Genomic DNA, 12,046 nt, shown 5'->3' with positions numbered 1-12,046 from the left:
CTTAGGTACATGCAAACACACTAGGGATATGTCCATCCACATTTGGAAATGCATACATTGGCCTACACTGCATTCCCTGGATGGGACGCATATCCTACACAAAGATATCATACAGACAGGTACTTGTTGTTCAATACATGCTGTATAGCAGTAAGCCATCTATGGCATAGTCATCCATATTTACTATACATACTATCCCGACAGTACCACATAGGTGGTAGCCCTGAACATGTATGTTGGGTACCAATGTGTACAGACACGTGTTATGTCATCTGTCCCTTGGTATCCACATATCCGTAGGTATTGTGGGGTCCCTCGGTGTTTCACATAACACATTAGGGGCCTGCATGCATATCCACAGGGCTGGTGTACACCTATAATGACTGTCCATTATTGCCAGTCGTTGTTGTGTATGAACATGTCTGACATATACCCCGGCAATTACCCTCACTCACAGTACTCTGTAGTACGTGTCATGGGTGCATGTGGCACATATGTCCTTGGCCACGGATCACTACATTGGCCGGGATTGACGCATACATACATATGTGACGTATGATCGGAGAAGCAGCAGCACAATCTGTCAAAGGTTACAAATGTATTCATGTAGTATGCAGGCTTCACACCTATGTACTGATTGAGGTCACATGTACACAAATTTATTTGACACACAGATACCTGATATGTTTGAAACATATGTCATACCATAGTAAAAGCAAAACCCATGCTGCATTGACCACCTGTGGCACACACAGTGTTTGCAGGACTCAAACCCCTACATAACCTAACTATGTTATGATACTAGAGAGATACGCATTAACATGGTGCTCCATATGCAGTATTGGGTGGTTTCTGTTCTCCTTGGACATTTGTAGGATGCTGACATCATCGAACCTTCCAAAGAGGGATGTACCTCTCTTAATGTGTTTTTCCAGTCTCGAAAAAGGCTACTCCTCTCAAAGGAAATCACACACATACACACACACACACACACACACACTTGGCATTTGCAGGACTCAAACCCCTGCCTAGTTATGTTATGATGCTAGAGAACAACACATTAACACAGCGTGCTATATGCATTACTGGGTGGTTGCTCTTCTCCTTGAATATTTGTAGGATGCTGACATCATCAGACTTTACAAACAGGGATGTACCTCTTTTGATGTGTATTCCCAGTCTCCAAAAAGGCTACTCCTCTCAAAGGAAATCACACACACACTTGGCGTTTGCAGGACTCAAACCCCTACCTAACTATGTTAAGATGCCAGAGAGATGCGCATTAACACAGTGCGATACATGCATTATTGGGTGGTTGCCGTTCTCCTTGAATATTTGTAGGATGCTGACATCATCAGACTTTACAAAGAGGGATGTACCTCTTTTGATGTATTTTCCCAGTCTCCAAAAAGGCGACTCCTCTCAAAGGAAATCACACACATACACAACCCCCCCACGCACACTTAGCATTTGCAGGACTCAAACCCCTACTAACTAGGTTATGATACTAGAAAGATACACATTAACACAGTGCACTATATGCATTACTGGGTGGTTGTTGTTCTCCTTGAATATTTGCAGGATGCTGACATCATCAAACTTTACAAAGAGGGATGTACCTCTTTTGATGTGTTTTCCCAGTCTCCAAAAAGGCTACTCCTCTCAAAGGAAATCACACACATAGCGTTTGCAGGACTCCAACCCCTACCTAACTATCTGATGACACTAGAGGGATATGCATTAACACGGTGCGCTATATGCTTTACTGGGTGGTTGTTTTTCTCCTGGTATATTTGTAGGATGATGACATCATCAGACTGGACATGGTAATGTGTGTACACATTTTTATACAATCCCAGGAATGATCCATGTAGGTCGGCCGGTATCAACAGCTTGTACAGGACCCCATGAGTCTCACCTTGTGTGATCTATCTGTGGACACATTGACATCCCTTCATATGTCAACACATATCTATGCACAGATTGTTGGTTTTCTGGATACGACATGTGTCTGTGATGTTGATGAAGAGCTGTTCAAAGTCTTTGTGAGACATGTGTAGCTCTGTTCCGTGATGTATGTCCTGGGTGGCTGCCTTGCAGATGGTGTAGCATGCTTGGGAACCATGATCTGCACATGAACATACCACAGTTGGTAGGGTTGTGTGTTTGCCAGTTTTCAATAGCTCTGTTTATGACTTCTGCCATGATGCACTCCATGGCCTTGCAGATCAGACTTTATAGGCTTACTGGACTATGCTTCCCATGGTGTGTTGTGCACCCACATATGTGGGGAGTGCCATATGTTGCTGTAACACATTCGACGGTTCCAGGTCCTGTGGAGTGGGTGAGGTTCAACAGACTGTTCAGGTGCAGGGTCTGTTTGTTCTGTAGTGCATGCATGACACATATTGGAAAACAATGTAATCCAATTGCTGCCATGCTTGTGGATTTGGGTGGAGCTGTTCAGCCATTCTACACGTGATATCTCCTGGTATGATGTTAGGGACTATCGTCAGTGGGGGGTGGGTATGTATACATGGGCCTGTCTGACAGGATGTCAGCTATGTCAGTAAGGTACAGTTATCCCAGACTCAACACATATATGCATGTGCATTACTATTTATTACATAGCTGAAGGACATGTCATGATTCTCAGTCTGGACTCCTTCTCAGCTACTCTTTACAAAACATTGACAAACCTGAGCACTAATCCCGGTTATACTCTTTTACACACTTAACACCCTACTGATCCTTTGTGATCAGGCTACAGAGTATGTCATCATAATACACTGGCATGTCCAGGGGTCAGTTTCATGTGTACTTTCCAGTCCAGCTAGTGAATATTGTGGTTATGACACAATGTCACATCTGCCTCATGTACACAGACAACCCCCTCCTCCTCACATCACACTCACATATATGTGGGAGATGTAACAATATTGACATACAGGACACTGAGCTCTCTCGACCCATGACTGGCATAGTCTATCAAGTGGTGAGGGTGACCACACACACCACATATCAGTCTCAAATACACTGATAGTGACAGCAAACAAACCACATTATCACACATACACATATTCGGAGGCTCTACATACACTCTGCCTAAGCAGCAGAGACCTCCAAAGGAGACACACATACAACTGCTACCCCACTACAATGCCCACATGTCACACAGTTCATAATGTCAGTGTGCCACACAGTCACTGCCCTTTGGGCTAAACAACACACTGATACACTTGTTATAGGTGACACATAATGTCAGACACACTATCGTCCCACTCACCAGGCCAAACAAGGGAATAGTCACTTTGAGCTGTCTCTCAGGTGCCAGGATCCGCCACATAACACATGCACTCAGGTCACTCCAAAGCAAGTCCAGGACTGGCTCCATCATTGTCCATGCTGGTGTGTACAACCTCAGATGTTCCTCCCTGGACCACATGACATATGAAACATAAAGGACCTCTGTGATCATGTAGCTCAGCCCAGTATTACCCTGACCTTGTCTAGCATCTTACACTCACCAAGTATGATGTCACAGTATACCAACAAACTGATCATGTTTAACAGTTGGCTAACATATTCGTGTTATTCAAAGGAGATACAGTGTCTGTCACCCTGGGGTGACATGCTCGACATGCCACGTAGCTTCCCTATGGACAGCTTGCACCTGTCACCCTTGGACTTTTGAATACTGGCTAGGGCACTTGCTGCCACCATACTTACCTATTTAAGCAGGGCTCAAAGGACAGAACCACCTCCATAGACATTACAGAGTACACGACACTGAGGGTAATGCTGCTCAACACCAGATGTATTACCCTCAAATTGCGCCCACTCAGGAATCTCCTCAGTATGGAGGATAGCAATATCTGTGCACACCAGCACTTCCAGGTTGTATTTCATACCATGCTTTCTGACCACATAACTCGGAATGGCCAACACAAATAGGGGAAGTATCCATATACATCACAGATGCACATACCTCCGGGTTGGTAGCACTGCACAATGCATCACGGACCATACATATGCACCTAACATTGTGCAAATCTGCCTTTTGGTTTGTTGCCTGCTACAGGCCACACTCCCCAACTCAGCAACCTCACTCAGCTTTCCTGGGAACATTGGACAATATGAAGGTCTCCCCAAACACAATTATATTGGGTGACGTCAAATACCCACACATTGACTGTGGATAGTACTCAGGTCCCAACACCCTTGCCCAACAGTTGCTGCTATTTCTAAACTCATATGCTATGGCACAACCGGTCACCACACCCACAAGACGGGACAACATATTGGACATGATCATCACCGACATGGGGACTCTATCTTCCACACCTGCGATATACCCCTCATTGGTAAGGGCAGAACATACTTTATCTCACTGGACATCCATATCCTGTCCCCACACCCATCCTGGGTAATCTTGGTGAACTTCCCAAAAGCAAACATCACACTACTCCAAACTACAGTGGTATCCTTCAGAGATCCTGGGTCAGTGGTAAGTATGTCTCAGACTGCTGAATCCTTTACATACACATTCTATGGACACCTAGTGGATCGCATGGATTATTACATCCAAAATAACAACTGGATTCACTCCTCCAATGGCAGTGGACCTGTCCGGTAGACCCCAGCCATTAATACACTTTACAACAAATGGAGGAAGCTACTACATGATTGAGCACAATCCCAGACAGGGAAGGCATCTGTGATCTGTACTAGCAGACTGCTACAATCACTCGGGTATTTATGTCAGGCACGCTTCTAACGGACAATTGCACCAGACACGTCAGACACTCATAAGGCCTTCTTCAGTTGATTCAGGTACCTGGCTGGACACTCACTGATATGCTGTGTGTTACTGCATACTGACTAAACATACCCTGAACCCACTGACATTGCCATCATCCTGGCAAACAGGTTGAGTGCAGATGTGCCCCCCCATCCCCCCTAAGGTGGCACTGTTCATACAAACAGAGTAACCTCCCAGACATCACGAGTAAACAGGTGAGTGCTGCCCTCCCCACAGCGGACAACACAGCATCAATGGGACCAGACGGTGTCCCGGCCTGTATCGTACACAGACTTCATGACAGACGTAACACTCACATTACGTCACTGTTCGATATAAGAGTTACTGCAGGATATGTACCCACGGAATGGCGAACAGCGGTAGTGGTCCCACTCCACTGAATACTGCCACAACATGCCACAGACAATATTGGCCTAAAAGGCTAACTAGCCTCTTCTGCAAAGCTATGGAGTGTATTGTAATGGGACTCATGCACATAGACATGGAAAACCTACAGACACTGGGTCCTACACAGTACAGCATTGCTGTGGGCAGATCTTGCCTGTATGACCTGATCATATTCTTTCAACAGTTCCCAGGTCCATCAGTGTTGGGACGGTTGTCCACACAGCCTGTCTGGACCTTGCACAACCCTTCAACACAATACCTCACTCGGCCATTATGCATAGACTCACCAACATCAATATCGACACATATCTGACACAATGGATTGCTACCTGGGGCAGGGATAGCACCCACATGCTCAGTGTTGCAGGTGCCATGTCTGATTATACACCAGTTACACATGGCATCCCACAAGGCTCAGTCCTGGGACCTCTCTTGTACAGTATATATCTGTGTGATGTACAGGCTATCACAGGAGGGATATGGCTGCCCATGTTTGCAGATGACTGCAAACTGGGAGCCATAATCAGCTTTCCTGCTGGCACATGCATACTCATACAGGGTCTCACAGAGATAGGTTGACTGGTGCCTGAGCCATGGCCCATGGCTACATGCCATTAGTTGCATAGTCATCCCCTTTGAGGATGACAAGATGCCCACACATTACCACATAGGTTATAATGCATTACATACAGTAGTAGTTGTTATGGGTTTGGGGACACGACCTGTTTGTACTCTCGCCTTTGACAATCCTATTGCCATAGTGGTTAGATAGTACATCTACATAGCCCACCATATCCCACATGGTTTCACATGTTGATCACATGTGGTCTTTGTGCCCCTATACTCTTTACGACCATGCTTGGTTACTATGCCACCTTTGGGATGTACCTTACCTGACACCTGCAGCAACTGTAATGGCCACAAATGTTACTCTTCGAGCAGATGTAGGGACTCACACAGATGCCCTGCACAGTTCCGATACAGTAACTCCAGCTCTACTCAGTCACTTACCACCTACACGGATGTATTGTGTGCCTGTAGTTGAAGGCAATATCTGACCCAGACTTACTGGACATGCTCCACCTCAGAATATCTGACTCCCTTAGTGCTACACACTCCAGGGACATATACCTCAACACTGATGTTAAAAGGACATGTTGGGAGGACAGATTATTATCAGAAAGCCTCCACTCACTCCGGAGTGTAGTCACGGTTTTGCATAGGCAGAGCCACCCACTGACCACCTACAGGTGACATCTTGACAAGTTGATGGGTGATTGCATGTTTACCCATCGGATATCTTCTGGGTCCCTGCTAGACAGAGGCACAATACACTGAATGTAAATGGGCTATCTTGTGTGATCTACTATTCACAGGCATAGTGCTCTGATTTGACTGGGTTGCAGTAGCCAAACACACTCTGGCTATGCTTGTACATGCCCTAGGGCAGATAGCCAAGTATCAACCTCTGAACCTATAATAATTTTCATGATGCACAATGTTTATTGCTGATACCATTTGCAGGTTTTTATCATCTTTGCTTTCACACTTTATATGAACCACTTAGGTATCTGCAGAACATATTTGCTTATGGCAGGGTTCTACTATATTATATATGTGTCTGTTGTCATATAAGTGTGTGCACAGGGCAGATTGCTGTGTAGTGAGAGGTTCCTGGGTTAACATATGCAACTGCCTGCTATGTGTGGCCCAATGCTGTACTCCAACATGGCCTAAGTGTGTGAGCATGCCCAATTCAGACTGTCAGTGTTCTGTTTGTCTCATGTATTCAAGTGAGTGAGCATGCCCAGTGTGACCTTTCAGTATGTTGCTGTCTGAGGTACACTACATTTGTTGATGTATGTCTACATGTCCATTATTAACATTTGTACTGTGTGTGTTGAAAGTCAGGTTTTATTCTTACTGCAGGACTCACCTTTGTGTCATAACTCGACAGGGATTATGCTGTGCCTGCAGGGTTTCTGTGAAATACTTTGCATAGATTTATCAAAATTTCTTCATACAGGATAACCATCGCACTACTGTCATGGTTTAGTGGTTCAGTACTATGACTATAGTGCACAGTATCCTGCATTTGAGGCCCATTGCCACTTACATTTTCATACTGAGCAGACCAGACTGCTTAGGGGCCAGTAGAGCAAATCTGAGCATGTTGGCTTTTGTTCAGCTATGCCCTACCTAGACCCAGCTTGTCCAACATTGCTCAATATTAACCATCATTGATGGACATTGGCCAATATTACTCTACATTGACCACATTTGTAGTAGTTGGTGTGTGCAATTTTGTTTACATTGACTTCATGATGGTAAATGCTGTTCAGCACTGCTTTATATTGCTTAACACATGGCAATCATGCCTCAGGTGTTGATGCAGGGCTGCCTATGTCGGATGCACATACTACACTCCCTATACATGTTTGAAAGCAGGTAGTGTCAACGTAGGCATCTCTTTTACTATATGTGCGGGTCAGAGAGAGGTATAATTTCCAGAGTTCCTACTGAGCCAGTGTATGTGCTATGCGGTGCCTCTTTGCCAAGGCCAAAGAATACTGGGCACGCCTCCTTCTGCCTACTGGGACAGGCTCAGGTTGTTCCTCCTCTGAGTGACAATCTGCCTGTGATGGCCTTGGCAATGGTGGGGGGCTGTTTGGCCCAGGCCTATGCTGGTCCTGCTGCAGCTGTTTTCACAGGATCATATTATGTAGCATAGCACATACCATGACAATTTGGGTACATGTAGTTGGTGAGTACTGCAAGGCTCTACCAGATGTGTCCAGGCACTGGAGCCGTGACTTGAGCAGCCGAAACACATGCTTGATTACATTTTGTGTTTGTGCGTGTGCCTCATTATGATGTTCCTGTTCAGGTGTGTGTGCGTTTCTGATGGGTGTCATCAGCCACGTTTCCAGTGCATAGCCAGCATCCCCCACTAAGTGACCATGTGGGATGTCCACATTGGCAAATGTCTGGTACAGCTGCGTCAGATGCCAGATATGGGAATCATGGTAGCTTCCAGGGCAGCCAGCACACACATTCAGTATTATGCCCTGGGCATCACACATGACCTGGCAGTTGATGGAGGGGAAGCCCTTGTGGTTGAAGTAGACCCTACCCCACTCACCAGCTGGTGCTTTGATGTGTATGTGCGTGCAGTCTATTGCACCCACTACCTCAGGGTATTCCGCTATTTGCTGGAAGAGACGCATATTGCTGGGCAATACCTCACGGGAATTGGGGAAATATACATGATCACCAACATGTGCTGACATGGCATCCAGGAACTGGTGCAATACCCTGGATCCTGATGCCTGTGATATCCCCATCATATCATCAGTTGGTCTCTGGAAGGTACCTGTTGCTAATATTCTTAGGCCAACACATACCTTAGTTTCCACTGGGTTGGGTTCCCCTCTGTTGGTTCTGTGTTTGAGGCGTGGCCTGCACAGCTCAACAATTTGCTGCAAGAGGTCTCTGTCCACTCTATAGCGCACCACTATCTCCAGGTCATGTAGCCCCTGGTAGGTAACCCTGGGCCTGTACACTCTTCTCTGTCTCCTTACTGTGGGTTGTCCGGCAGCATTTGCATTATCACCACCCTCAGCATGTTGCATATGTCGCCTTAAAACAGCAATGGCAGCCCCTAACATTTTTTGTCTCAGTGAAGCCTTTTCAGTTTTCACTTCTATTAGCTTACCGCAGTGTTGCAGTGTCTCTTGAGAAAAACATAATGGACTGTTGTTTGCAGACTTTTAAGTGCTGGGCTGGGCTGGGCTAGTGTTCTGCCTGAGTAATTGCCTGATTCTGATTGTTTTCACCTGCTAGCTCTGCTAGTACTCCCTGGTAACTTTCACTATTTGGTGTGCTTCCTATTTCCTTACTGTTTCCACAGGTGGGGGGGGGCCGCGCACACAAGTGCAAACACGCGCACAGCAGCTAACATGCGTGCCCACATGCTTACACTGACTAAAGCTTGATTATGCTTCTTAAAACGCATGCACCCTGGCGCAAACGCGCTTACAACTGTTTACACAGCCTTACATTTGCTTACTCTGGCTTACTCGCGCGCACACACATGCTAACACGCATGCACACTATCTTACTCGGATTTACTGGTGTGCACACGCACGCATGCAAGCTCAGCAAGAAACTTTGGTGTTATCCACTGCATACACCTTCGATTTCTTGACTTTACCTGGCCTACCTGTTGACACACCTCTTTCACTATTATGTAAATGTAAGCTGACACATGACACTCTGCTCCAATGAGCTTCACTCCTTTCATACATACCCCCTCGTGATGTCACCTATCTTCTACTCTGTTACTCCCCTTATCCTACTCCTACACTCCACTGACTGACTCTGCTCAATTGCTATGTAAACTTGCGATTCACTATCCTAACTCTCATTTGCATAGGATTGCCTACTAATGCTTAGCTACATCTCTTAGACTGAGCTTCCCCCCTTAGCAACCTCTACTCGGTGGCCGTGTTGTTTTCAGCCTGCCATTCCCTTGCATTGTAAATTCATTTTAGCTATAAAATCCACATTTGTGGATCTTAATTATTAATTTTCTGCTTTTTAGGGCACAGCGTGTTTGCGCGGCGCTGCACTACGGTTAAACCCTGGAGATCGGGATAAAAAAAAGTTATTTTATTTTTAATTTGCATCACTTCCCATTGCCAATGGCCATATTTTTGGCCATTGGCATGCTTCCTCCTGTGAATGCATGCTTTTTTTCCAGCTGACACGGCTCCACTTTGCTATTTGTAGAACCGTACTCAGTTATCAACTGAGTACATTTCTGCAAATAACACTACTCCTACTCGGACAGGTTCAGGTTTCCTGGATTGCAAATTTACCTCATTTGCATGGCTTTCGCCTGTAATTGAGGTAATTTGCATATCCCAGCCCTGCCCGTTAGGACTAGTTTGGAGAGCTCAGTTGTACGCCCCTACCGGCTGTTCCTGGATCGCTCGGCAGACATGTTGGCTGCACGGAGTCTTACTCTACTCTAAGACTCCGTGCAAGCCTTCGTGAATCCGGCCCATGGTAAATACACATGTAAGTGGAATATAAATATATGAATACATATAATAGTAGCATTAGTAATGATGTCTGCTCAAAATATAGATGCATAGCACATTTTCTGAAGTAAAATAGCACTGTCTATATTCCTGCAGTTTGTATTGCTGGCTGCAACATTACCAATATCTTTAACCTATGAATACATTGTGCACAACACAGCACAGGACTATTTTATACTAGGTGAGCACAGCTTGTCTGTGATTCAGTAAGGCCCTAAGTCATCCACCCATATGATTGTTACATGACAAGCCCCTGCAATAAATTAACAAAATGCAGTCATACGTCAAGGCAGAAAGAGAAGGCACAACAACTGTTTATCAGGGGGTATCTCATAGCTAAAAACATTACAATAATTAATGCTCGAATAATTAGTTTGCTTTTTTAAAATATCTTGATTGCTTTAACTGCCTTATTCAGCAATCTGGATGGCTTTGGGGCAGCATACACCATTTCTTTATCCTGCTCTGACACCATAAATTGTGGCATAAAGAGATAAGATTATGACCTGGAGAAGACAACTGCTTTCTGTCATGTAAGTGCATTTATATAAAATGGGAGCATTCAATAGCATCAGGAGTGTAGTTAAGGAAATACGGGTATTTTGTATGCTTTAGAGTTAGTTGTCTGGTGCTATAAAGAAGAGTCTTTAACTCTGGTCTGAAACTTTAACCATCAGCAGTCTTCTAGTGGTCTTATATATTAGGAAGGGAAATTGCATTTCTCCGTTTGATGTCACATGCTAGAGCAGAGTTTCCTCTAATTACTGAATGCAGCAAGTGCAATCTGGCACTGCAAACTGGTTTGGGTATGTTTGCACCCTATTCTGACCAAGGAACTGTAGATGTGGCAGAATCACAGAAAGGACGACAATAAAAATGTGGAGCTTTACTAGCACAACCCAATTACTTCAAACTGTTTTTTTGGGTATGGACTTCAGTACCTGTTATGCCTGAATGACTATAGCAATGAGAGTATCATACAAATGATAATAAAACATGGCTCATTACAAGTACAGATTTGTGCAGATACTCTTGTTGGGAAGAAACTACAAAGACATTAGGGAGAATTTTAAATTATTCAAACATATGGCTGTTTCTTCCCTTTAATAAAGTAAGCAATTACTTCATTTAGATGTTACTTCCAGTAGTGGAATATATATATTTTTTTCAATTCATTGACTAATTTACCTCCCAGTTCAGTTCGGAACAATATGCAAACACAGAGGTAAATTGCTTTCTTTATTTTTTGTTGCAGGACCAGAACAGGCTCTTGACATTTTGTAGGAAAGTGTCAGAGCCTGTGATGAGTGTTATGTGTTCGTGCCTATATGCACATACTACCAGTGTCCATATAGTATTTTCAACATTTGAAGGCTGTCAGTGTCCAACAGTAGGAATAAATATATTTTCAAGAAAATAAGTTATTTAGCTCAACTGTTGTTCTGACAAGTAGTCACTCAGCTGTCACAGAATCAATCGTCTTTTTTTTTCTTAATACTGTTTTGTCCTTGTGCCTTCCAACATTAATGTGAGTCAGTCCTATGAACGTTTCCAATCACTTCCTGCAGAGCTGAGAAGGTTCTGCTATAAGAAGAAACTCCATCCTTCTCCAGGGAAAGGATGGCTTTACTGAATTTACTGGATTTCTTGGGGTGGCTTGCTGCCCACCATATCTCTCAACTGTCCAGATTGTGGTCTGTTCCTCATAAAATCTGTGGTTTTCTGCCAAAAC

This window comes from Protopterus annectens, chromosome 6.part0 (genome assembly GCF_019279795.1).
Source record: "Protopterus annectens isolate FY-2018-M chromosome 6.part0, PAN1.0, whole genome shotgun sequence".
NCBI lineage: Eukaryota > Metazoa > Chordata > Ceratodontiformes > Protopteridae > Protopterus > Protopterus annectens.
The sequence above is the reverse complement of the archived record's forward strand: the minus strand, read 5'-3'. Positions refer to the sequence as shown.